The following is a 12,864-nucleotide window of genomic DNA, read 5'->3' as shown; positions in this document are numbered from 1 at the left end:
TAATGATGTCATCATTGTATACATTAATATCTCAATAAAGAAGATATCAAAAAAAACATTTTTATTCATTTTTGTAGTTTTAATATTAAATATTGAACTTTTAGAAAAGTTTTTTTTACCTTTACCTTTATGCTATATTTTGTTGCTTTTATTTTTTAAATTGCAAAATAGCAGATTGCAAAATACTGACCCATTCTCTTTTTGTCAAATCTCAGATACCCACAGGTGAGTCATTTCTCAAAGTCCTATTTAAAAATGTGGAATTCACAGAGAGGAGGACTGAGACCGTGAGAATGGTTTAGGCTGGAAACTCCATGACTGACACTAACACTGATAGAAATGTAAAAACAAGCAGAATTTGTACAATTCCATTTCACTTTAATGTACTTAAATGGATTCAAGGAATTAGGATAAAGTATATCAGTGCCAGAAATAGCTTTGACGATGCACATTGCCATTCAAAGAAACGTAGAAAATGAAGGTAATTTATTATTAAAGACAGGCACCATAACTTGCACAATTTTTATTTTTGCAGCGATTACTCAGTAAAACAAAGAATTCTTTCATTTTTTATCTACGCTAAGTATAAAGGTTTATTTTAAGGAGTTTTAGCAGCACCTCCTGCAGCTTTGACATTGAACAGGGTGGCTATAGTATGTACACAGACACATTGGTAATATTTGTTAATACAGATTAACTAAACCATTTAAAAATATATTTTTGCTCTTGATACATGTAATGTAAACGTACCATTTATGTGTTAGACTGTATAGGCACAGGATTATCCACTAAACTCTAAGGACTTATATCAAGTGTTGCGCTACTTTTTACTGACCAGCCACTACTCGCTAAAATACTTGTCATTACTATAAATGTTACAACAGAATGCTCTGAGTTAACCAATGTTAATTTTGTCGACTAACAATTTTAGTTGACTAACATTTTTGAGATTTAGTCGACTAAAACTAGACTAAAACTAAAATACGACTGAAACTAAAATTGCATTTTAGTCAAAATACTATGACTAAAACTAAATGGAAATTTGCCACCAAAATTAACACTGCACAGATGGGGTGTGGAAGGCGCAAAAGGGACAGACAAGGGCTTGGGAGAGAGACACCTAGAGGGGCTGGAAGGACACAAAGAGACAAAGAGGGGCTGGGGAAGGGGCAAAGGAGACAGAAAGAGGCTGTAACTAAACCCATTCGATTTTAGTTGTGTCGACTAAAATCTACTGGAGATTTAATCGACTAAAACTAGGCTAAAACAATGCAGGTGCCATAATACAACTAAAACTAAAATGGCTTTTTAGTCAAAAGACTATGACTAAAGCTAAATTCTAATTTGCCACCAAAATTGACACTGGTGTTAACTGATGTTATAAAGTGGCTGCAGAGTATGAGTTGCTATAAAAGGAAGGAGAACGTTCTAAACCGCAAGGAAAAAAGTTACTTGAGCAACATCCCATGCACATTTAAATAACTGGAAGTTTTTTGGTATTACTCTAACGGCCATTAAAGTGTAAGCTCATCTGCCACATCAAGGCAAAACTTCTTAGGTGAGTCCTGCGCTAACAATTCACCTTGCTGCTTTCAGTAAAGAGGTAAACTCTCTAAAGAGACAGAGAGGGGGATTTCTATAAACCTCTACACACGTATTATCCCTTAATGATAAAAGCGTGGTGTAACATGTGTAATACAAAAAGAAAATACAAACATACAAAATTAAGCTCCATTACTCCTGGGCAGCAGCACTGACTATAGTACACATCAGCCCACATACATACAATACAAGCCAAAGAAAAGAGTTACTTGCACACTAGACCAAATCCCTATGCACATTTAAATAAACTCTTGCCAAACTTTCAACATAAAAAAATGATTTTGGGGGAAAGCAGAATATTACAGGCTATAAAAATTAATGTGGGTGATAACAACACCAGTGAGATATCTGATTGGCGTTTTGGAATAAAGAGGGAAATAGTTGCACTGTTTGTGGTACAATTGCAAATGTTTTCCAACCGTTTTGTTTGGGGGAAGGTTGGGGGAGGAGGGGTGGAGGTTGTGTTCATTTTTGTTCAACTGTAGAAACAGATGCAAGAATGGATGATCTTAATGGACTTGAGTAAACTAATGTAGTGCAAAGAGTAAGTGTAACCTGCATATAATTATTACTTCTCAGGATATGTTATAGTTTGAAAGCCACGCAAATTGTGTTAGGTGCTATTTAACTCCTTGAGGACTGTGGGCGTGCTAAGACTTACCTGTTTGCCGGCGATCCCACGCCGGCGATCGCGTTGGGGGGACTTGTCTGGCCTCCCAAGAAGTCAACCTAATGCCGATCCAGCCCTCTTGGGCCTTGTGATCGCGAGGTCCTTGTGAGGACCTCACGATCACATGGACGGAATAGCCATCCATAGCAGTGCCAGCAGGGGGAGTAACGTTAAAAATAGTTTTTAATTCAATAATATATATATATATATATACTTACACATACATACACACACACTGTCTAAGTGTATTTTAATATTAATCTATATATATATAAATATATATTAATATCAAAATACACATAGAATGGTATTGATTATATATATATATATATATATATATATATATATATATATATATATATAAAATTATGATTATATATATTTATATATAATATAAAATAAATAAATTTGTAAATACGTAAAAAAAAATAATAACAAAAAGTAAATAATTACAATAGTGTATTTTGATATATATATATAGGGGGGCGGGGCCTGACTGTCATGGAGTGAAGACGTGCCTGACTGAAGCTCCCTACAGATTTCTGTGAAAGGAACCCTCAAACCACTATAAATGTCAGAAAATGACCCCAAACGACTTACTGGCTATCAGCCCCCACGGTAAACCGGTAATGCGGACCGTGGGTGGACGACAGATGGCAGGCAAAACCCGCGAGGGCATGAGGCCTGGAGCACAATGGACGGGAGCGGCGGCCGAGCTCCCAATCCGGAGTGACCAGAAGACCGACTGCTACAAACGGGTTCCCCGCAACCCCCCCGGGACCGGTGAGGGAGATCCTGGTCCACCCCTGGGAGTCCTCCCAGACAGGGCAGCAGCGGAGAGGAAAGCGAGTGGAGAACCGAGAGACCCGCCAAAGATGGCAGAGACCATGTGGCCTGACAGCTGCCATTCAACACAGCAGAGCACATTGAGCCGCCTGGAACACATCCTTACGGACTTCTGGCTCAGAATGGAGCTCAGACTGCGGCAGAGGACACCAATGACACCTGCCCAAAGCTGCACACCCCGCTGCCCACCGCCCGACCCACAGCAACGACCAACAGCCCTGAAGCAGCCCAGAAAGGCAGGAAGGCGGCGGAGAGTAAAACTGCCATCTTCCTGGCACAGAACGGCAAACAAAGGAATGCCGCCGAAGCCAATAACTGGTATACCTAGAGCACCCTCCACCCTGGAGACAGCCTTACCATCGCAACAAAGCACCACTGCACGGGCACACATGGCAGGCCGCTGCACAGCCCCAACGAGGCATCGGATGATCCGACCAAACGCACTGCAACCCTGACACTCTGATCGGGAGTCCTGACACGGCACACCATACCACACCATAATAAGATACCGCGAACACGATCATCATCCTGCCAAACCTCCATCATGGGGGACCTCAGGGGACTATACAGAACTGTATAAGCCTACCATATAATATAAGCCTCCTATATAGCACATTCTGGCAGCGGTAGCTACTAACATTCATGCTTTACTCACAGTTCTATCCTATTTTTTATTTTACTCCTTTCATCCTCAGGCACCAGCACACCCAGGCTGTGAGATCACTTATCTTTACAGACGCTGCATAAACAACTCACCATGCACTCTAACACTCAGACCTACACTAGCCCTCAGAAAATCACACAGCATGCTGAATCTGTAGACAAACACATGCCTGCCTGTTACTAGTTATTTGTTTAACAATCTAGACCCGGTCAGTCAATTTAGCCTGCATACTAGACAGTTATGTTTACTTCCTGACCAACACTTATGGAATTTAATTAATGTCTCTAACCAGCGACCTCACAAAAAATATGCAGTCTCTATGTATGCCATGATATAAATAATGTAAAAATAATTTTGAAAACATATATAAATATATATATATTAATTCTACGTGTATATTTCTGTAATATTTTTACATAATTAGGTCATTTTGTTAATTACAATTTGCGGGACCTGCCTGACAACCCAGGCAGAAAGTCCAGGTATTTTTAATTTGCTAGCACTATATTTAACCCTCCAACTTTCCAAGACACCATGAAATCTGTACATGGGGGGTACTGTTTTACTCGGGAGACTTCGCTGAACACAAATACAAGTAAAATGTATTACAATGATGATATCGTCATTGAAAGTGAATTTTTTTGCATTTTTCACACACAAATGGCACTTACATTGACGATATAATTGTTGTGATATGTTTTACTGTTTTGAAACACTAATATTTGTGTTCAGCGAAGTCTCCTGAGTATAACAGTACTGTTTTCAAAAGTTACAGAGTCAAATATAAGGCTTGCATTTCAGTTTTTTCACATTAAAATTCGACAGATTAGTTACGTTGCCATTGAGACTGTATGGTAGCCCAGGAATGAAAATTACCCCCATGATGGCATACCATTTGCAATAGTAGACTACCCAAGGTAAATGGAGTATGTCCAGTATATTTAGAAGCCACTTAGTCACAAACACCTGCCAAAATTGGTGTTCAAATTCATTTTTTGCATTTTTCACACACACAAACAAATATTAACGCTAACTTTGGCCAGTGTTTATGACCAAGTGGCTACTAAAAAAGATGTATCCCATTTGCAATACCGTGGGTTGTCTACTATTGCAAATGGTATGCCATCATGGGGGTAATTCTCATTCCTGGGCTACCATACAGTCTCAAAGGCAACATAACCAATCTGGCAAATTTCAATGAGAAAAAAATGAAAAATTTAACATGCTATATTTGACCCTGTAACTTCCCAAAACACCATAAAACCTGTACATAGGGGTTACTGTTTTACACGTGAGACATCGCTGAATACAAATATGTGTATTTTATTGCAGTAAAAGCAAACGGTATTTTGACATTCACAGTTAAAATGTAATGTAGAACTAAAGAAATAACATTTCTTATTTTCTCCCATTTTTTTCTATATTTTATTCATATTAAATTATGTTTCATAGCTAAATAATAAAATGATGTATAATACATATGGTTGAACAGACATATGGTCAAATTCCAGGTTTTGTTTACGTTTTGTTTTGATCAGAACGTGTACATTTGTCTGAGGTTGTATTTACCTAATTTTAAGACCTGCTAAGGACCAGATGATTGTTATTGTGTCCTGATATGTAAAACCATAATATTCAAAGAAGAGGGTGTAGAAGAGGGTGTACTTTCTTTTTCCCATGACTGTATATCACATCCACAAATACTCCACTTGTAATTACTGAGATGAATAAATATCAGAAATGAACCTTTTTAAGGTTGATAACTGTTTGCATTACTATCTCTTTTAACAAGACCAGGAGATTAATTTTTAGATGTACTCAACATGAAGTCACGTAGCAGAATCTAAAAGTTTTTCTTTGAGCATAAAATATTGTGCTGTGTACAATAGTAAAATGCACCTTTGATCCTGTGTTTTATTTCTTATAGTTATATAATACTGTATACTTCAAACACAGGATGGGGTAATGTGATATTCCCTGTGCTGCCAGACTTCTAAAACAATATAAATCGCAGAAATACATGAAAATATACATTTATAGAGCATAGATTTACTTATTATTTTTTTTGAATTTTTTTTATAATGGCAGCTACATTAAATTTTATAAAAAATGTACAAAATCAACCACATTCTTATGGATAAGCAGTACTGACTCATTAATAAACATGTTTGCATAGAAAGCAAGCTCTGTCATCGTAGGTTATTCTTTTGAAGACCGCGAGATCCTCCATAGATTAGGTCTCAGGATCTCGGAGTAGCAGTGTGATTTGCACAGTCATCACTAGCAATTGGGGAAATGACAAAACCTGACTGCAGAACCTTTGAATTTTGTCAATTTATTTTTTTACCTCTAGGTTTACCAAAAGACAAAGTAATGTTTTAATATATGTGGTACCTGAGAGAACCGAGTGTACCCCATTAAATTACATTTGGCAGCAATTTCCCTAACAGAAGTTGTTACATCTTACAAAGTGTCATAGGCGTGCGCACGGGGTGTGCCGGGTGTGCCTGGGCACACCCTAATCCCCGTGGCACGCACTATGTATTGAGTCCTGCAGGAACAGCTGTTCCTGCAGGCACTCAGTGCCCCCCAAATGCCCCTTCCGGCATCATGTTCCCCCTGTCATGGGGGGGAGGGGGGGGGTGTCTTCATGCCTGTCTTCATCTCAGCCGCGGCGAGGGAGCTGTGTGCTCTCTGCTCCCTCTCGCCGCGCGCTGTTTGCTGATGCTGGGAGCCGGAATATGACGTCATATTCCGGCTCCCAGCTACAGCAGACAGCCTGCGCGGTGAGAGGAAGCAGATGGACACAGGCACCCGACCCACTGGACCCCAGGGACAAGTCCACGCCAGCACTCCAGGTAGGGAGGCTGGGTGGACATTTTTTTATTAAAAGAAAAATAATTTCTATGTGTGTGTCTGTAAGTGTGCCTGTGAATGTATGTGTGTGTGTCTGTAAATGTGTGTCTGTCTGAGTGTGTGTGTGTATCTGTCTGTGAATGTATGTGTGTGTGTCTGTAAGTGTGTCTGTCTGAGTGTGTGTGTGTCTGTAAGTGTGTCTGTCTGAGTGTGTATGTGTCTGTGAATGTATGTGTGTGTGTCTGTAAGTGTGTCTGTCTGTCTGTCTGTCTGAGTGTGTGTGTGTGTGTGTGTGTGTCTGTAAGTGTGTCTGTCTGTCTGAGTGTGTATGTGTCTGTGAATGTATGTGTGTGTCTTTAAGTGTGTCTGTCTGTCTGAGTGTGTGTGTGTCTGTGAATGTGTGTGTGTCTGTGAGTGTATGTAAGTGTGTCTGTCTGTCTGTGTGTGTGTGTCTGTAAGTGTGTCTGTCTGAGTGTGTGTGTGTCTGTCTGAGTGTGTGTGTGTCTGTGAATGTATGTGTGTGTGTCTGTAAGTGTGTCTGTCTGTCTGTCTGAGTGTGTGTGTGTGTGTGTCTGTGAATGTATGTGTGTGTGTCTGTAAGTGTGTCTGTCTGTCTGTCTGAGTGTGTATGTGTCTGTGAATGTATGTGTGTGTGTCTGTAAGTGTGTCTGTCTGTCTGAGTGTGTGTGTGTCTGTGAATGTGTGTGTGTCTGTAAGTGTGTCTGTCTGTCTGAGTGTGTGTGTCTGTGAATGTGTGTGTGTCTGTGAGTGTGTGTGTGTGTGTCTGTATGTGTGTGTCTGTGAGTGTGTGGGAGTATGTGTGTGCACGCGTGTATATATATGTGTGTGTCTGTGTATGTGTGTCAGTATATATATATATATACACACACACACGTGTATATTATTTTTTTGGGAGTGGGAAAAGAGTTCCCACACTTTATTCCCCAGGACTTCTCCGGAGATCTCCGGATCTCCCCTGTCGGCTCACGCAGAGACGGCACTATCTGAGTGCCGGCTCTGCTCTTAGCCTCCATGGGCTGACGGGGAGATCAAAGATCTACCTCACCAACCCACAGCAACATGGAGGGAGGCAGGAGAGGACCCGGGGAGCTCTAGACAGCAGCTCTGCCAGGTTCCTCTCACAAGATCTGAGCATTGCCACGGCAACACTCAGATCTCGCGAGAGTTAACTCTAGCTCCGCAGGCTAGAGTTCACTCTCCACTGGACCACAAGGGACGGCACATGGCAGCAAGGATCCCCCCTCCCTACATAAGGTAGGGAGGGGGGATATTTACTAATCTGCCCCCACCTCCACAATCCCTCCAAACATACAGCCCACACACACACAGCACCTAGACACATACAGCACGCTCACACACACAGTACACTAACCGCACCCTCACAAACACACACAGCACCTTTACAAACACACAACACCCTCACACACAGCACACTAACAGCACCCTCACAAACACCCACACACACACACAAACAGCACCCTCACAAATACACGACACCCACACACATCACACAAACAGCACCCTCACACAGCACAGTAACAGGACCCTAACAAACACACAAACACCCTCACACACAGCACACTACCAGCACCCTCACACACAAACAGCACCCACACAAACACCCTCACCCACATAGCACACTACCAGCACCCTCACACACACATCACACTAACAGCACCCTCAGACACACACTAACAGCACCCTCACGCCACCCTCACACAGCACACTAGCAGCACACACACACACAGCAGTGTATGTGTGTGTATATATATATATATATATATATATTACACATGCGGCGTGTGTTTGTGCTTTAGGGTGCACACCCTAATGCAATAGGCTGCGCACGCCTATGCAAAGTGTCCTTCCCAGTCACGTTGGAATTTAGAAGGAAGCTATGATTTTTTTTGTTCAAGACAGAACAAGATCCAGTCAGTGGCATCAATCCTTTGTATTACTCAAGTGACACCCTAGACAAGGGGTAATCAACTAGGAGCCAGTAGCCAGGAGCAGCAGCTAGCAGTTAGTGAAGTCGGTCGGGCTCTCCTGATGATGTCAGGAGGAGGGGGCGTGACTTTCTATGCTCTTCTCCAAGACTCCCCAGCGGTCCTGTGAGAAGAGCAGTGGAAGTCACTGAAGTCACTGAACCAAGGATAGATCTGACTGCCACTCCGAGATCGACAAGAATATTTTTTTTTCTAGTTTGTTGCATAATTGAAAAGACCTTCAAACTAGGGGTTTTGCCTTCTTTTCAATCAACAGCAGAAACAAATGTGATAAAGGCTGAACTTAATGGACTCAAGTCTCTTATCAGTCTATGTAGCTATATAAGTGGATAGTCAATACATTGTTAAACACAGATCTGCACTCCAGTCAAGCCATAAGACTTGCTTTTCCCACAGAAATGTCAAATTTATAGTGATGTTACTACCGCAAAGGATTCTGGGCGGGCATATGCAAATTAGTTCAACAAAGAATCCCATTTCTATATAAGTGTCAGATTCATCAGGGTTATTTAGTAAAGTGAGAATTCAAAGAATTAAGAAGAATTATAGGTTTAGGGTTAAAATTGCCACACTGGTAAAATTCTCTAAGTCAGCTATACTTCCAGTTTGGATTCTTTAGCTGTAAATTTGGAATTCCCTTTGAATTTCCTTTAAATTCTCACTTCAGTAAACAAAATAGTGTGTTAAGTACTAAGAGTGGCAAAATCACCACTGAAACTAGTGGTATTAGTAGCCACATTCCATTGGTGACATTTCCTTTTCGCTTTTATATTTGTGCACTACTTTTAGAAAAAAAAACACCTTGATAAATCTTCCCTATGAGTAAGGGGATCATTCTCCAGTTATTACCAACATTTTCAGGGCAGACAATTCCTGCAGCTGAGAGTATGGGTTGGTGCACCTATTATTTGGGTGAAACAACTCTGCTGCCTGCAGGTATTGTGTATCTCCTGTATTCCCCATCCAGGGCATCTGACTACAGGCTTAGTGTTGATTTTTGTCCTCAGATTCAGAGGCTGCTCACAGCCTTACAAAAGTTGATTATAGGTACGATTTGCATTGTAAACAATCTTTCTTTTAATATTCAATAAACAAAGCATATTTCCATTTTCTCATACACTAAAAACATATAAAACATTTAAATGGACAGGAAAGAATTAGGTCAGACTTACTAACGCTTAAAAATACACTTAGAATGTCTCAATTGGAATACACTTAGAACACCAATCCCAGCACACAACAGGCATACTCCACGCAAACAGACACTAGAAGACTTTGTTTCTCGGAAAGCGCAAACAAGATTAGATTACTGCATTTCTTATAAAGGGGTGGAAGATCCAGAAGGCATTTGGCTTGCATGGCAAATCCAGCCACTAAACTTAAACCTATTGCCTCTATTGTATCACCACTTGGGATTAAAATGATTTCTCACATCCAGATCATTGACCTGTGTCATGCACACTTCAAGGCCCTAAACACCTCAACACTGGGTGACTAGTAGAGAGGAATAGCCAGCTTAAAAAAGGTACAACTTCCTTACACAGACAAGGTATTTTGCTGACTCTTGAATAACCCCATTACAGTCAGTAAATACAAACAGCTATCACCTCCATTTGTACTAGAAAGCCATCGGTCCCAACGACCTCACACCAGAATATTTTAAAATCCTGAAGCCCCATATTGGCCCTCTTTTAACTCCACTGTTCAATCAGATTTACCTAAATGGCCTATTGGTAGACTCCCATAATTTAGTTCGATCAGTCTTTATACCTGGAATCCCAAACCAGGGATCACATCCACATGACTGTCTACAAACTCAAATTACGTCTTAACCTTGTCCTGAAAATATTGTCTGGGATATTTGCCTCAAAGCTTCCTCCCTAATATATACCGACTCCACGCCAATTGTTGTTCATCCATGTGTAAGAGTGTGGAAGGCTCTAGCAGCCCTCTTTCGATCGTCCCTCTCGGATAAGTCTATATGTGGAAAAGCACTCGAAATGGTAGACTGGCAGAATTTAATAACGGTTCTTACTGTTTGTGGCATTCATAAAAAAAACCCTACAATACAGGCCCCAAACTTGCGTAACAACAAACAATTTGAATTCACAGTACTTCTCATTGGAGAAGGCGGTGAGACAGGGCTGCATGCTATCTCCTAGACATGTGCAATTCGTTTCGTCCCAAATGTAAATTGCAGAAATTCGGACATGGATGCTTCCGAATGTCCGAACTACCGAATTGCCAAAGTGCCTAATTGCCGAATTTTGTAAGTGCTGAACCGAATTGCTGAAGTGCTGAAGTGCTTCGGATTTCTGAAAAGTGGCAAAACAAGGAAGGGAAAATTATGTGAATGATGACAGGAATCTAGACCAATAAGCTAATTCCTGGCACTGGGAGCCCTATAGATGTGTAAGTGGTTGTGGTGGCAATCCGGGCACCTAACCTATCCCTAACCCTACCCTAACCCTACCGCTAACCCTACCCTAACCCTACCCCTAACCCTACCCCAACCCTACCCCTAACCCTATCCACCTCAACCACTTACACACCTAGGGTTAGGGTTAGGATTGGGGTAGTGTTAGGGTTAGGGTTTGGTTTGGGGTAGGGTTAGAGTACGGATACGTTTGGGTTGGGGTACGGTTATGGTAGGTTTAGGGTTGGGGTAGGGTTAGGGAGCCCTACAGATGTGTAAGTGGTTGTTGTGGCAAGAGAGGGGTGCTTATGAATGTCCGAATTGCCAAAGTACCGTATTTCCGAAGTGCCGAACCAAACCGAAGGTCCAAAGTCCCAAATTATTTGCCCATGCACATCCTTACTATCTCCTCATCTGTTTAATATTATACTGGATCTACTTCTCAGAGCGATAGAAGCCCTTTATCTAGGCACCTACAGATGTGTAAGTGGGTGTTGTGGCAAGAGAGGGGTGCTTATGAATGTCCGGATTGCCAAAGTCCCGTATTTCGGAAGTGCCGAACCAAACCGAAGGTCCAAAGTCCCAAATTATTTGCCCATGCACATCCTTACTATCTCCTCATCTGTTTAATATTATACTGGATCTACTTCTCAGAGCGATAGAAGCCCTTTATCTAGGCACCTACAGATGTGTAAGTGGGTGTTGTGGCAAGAGAGGGGTGCTTATGAATGTCCGGATTGCCAAAGTCCCGTATTTCGGAAGTGCCGAACCAAACCGAAGGTCCAAAGTCACAAATTATTTGCCCATGCACATCCTTACTATCTCCTCATCTGTTTAATATTATACTGGATCTACTTCTCAGAGCGATAGAAGCCCTTTATCTAGGCCTTCCATCCCCTCTGCCATCCTCTATTCTACTTTATTGGTCCCCACCCCCACTAAAATAACTCAGAGTTAACATTCCTAGACATGTTTCCACATTGTACCAAACTAGCATACTAATTGCATTACAATATCCATATACAATGAGCTGAATAGGTGGCAATCCCTTCTGCTCTCCCTTATGGGCAGAATAAACTCGTACAAGATAGTGAGTTTTCCAAAACTACTATATTTTTTCAAAGTGCTCCCTCTCTTGTTATCCAGGAGTGACAAGAAAGCCTTGAATAAAAAGATAATTCATATGGAATAACCACCTGGCTAGAATAAGCTTATCTAAATGACACCAAATTAAATAGTCAGGAGGTTTACACTTACCCAATTCACACAAATATAGTCTGGCCTCCCAAACAAAACACACCTTGGACTGGTTGAGAAACCACTCACGCTTCACCACACGCGACCTAGAGGCAGCACTCATACAACCCATAGCATTATTGACCTTAGTACACTGCCCCCACCACTTAATACCTCTCCACATACTCCAAAATCCACTCTTAATGACCACAATAAAAGCATGGAAGTTAGCGAGGCTGGAACTAGGCACTCACCCAACAAAATCAATACATTTTCCACTACTTGAAAGCCCAATATTTAAGGGAGTGGAGGCTGGCCACCATTTTTCACAATAGGCTACAAATAAAGATATCATACACTATACCAGGGGTGCCCAAAAGGTAGATCCCCAGATGTTGTAGAACTACAACTCACATGATGCTTTCCATGCCTTTAGAATGACCGAGCATCATGGAAGTTGAAGCTTTAAATCATCTGGAAATCTACCTATTGGGCACCCATGCACTACATCATATCTTTAACAAGTCCACAGAGTCGATATACTCCT

Source organism: Pelobates fuscus, chromosome 6 (genome assembly GCF_036172605.1).
Source record: "Pelobates fuscus isolate aPelFus1 chromosome 6, aPelFus1.pri, whole genome shotgun sequence".
Classification (NCBI taxonomy): Eukaryota; Metazoa; Chordata; class Amphibia; order Anura; family Pelobatidae; genus Pelobates; species Pelobates fuscus.
This window is presented reverse-complemented; position numbering follows the sequence as displayed.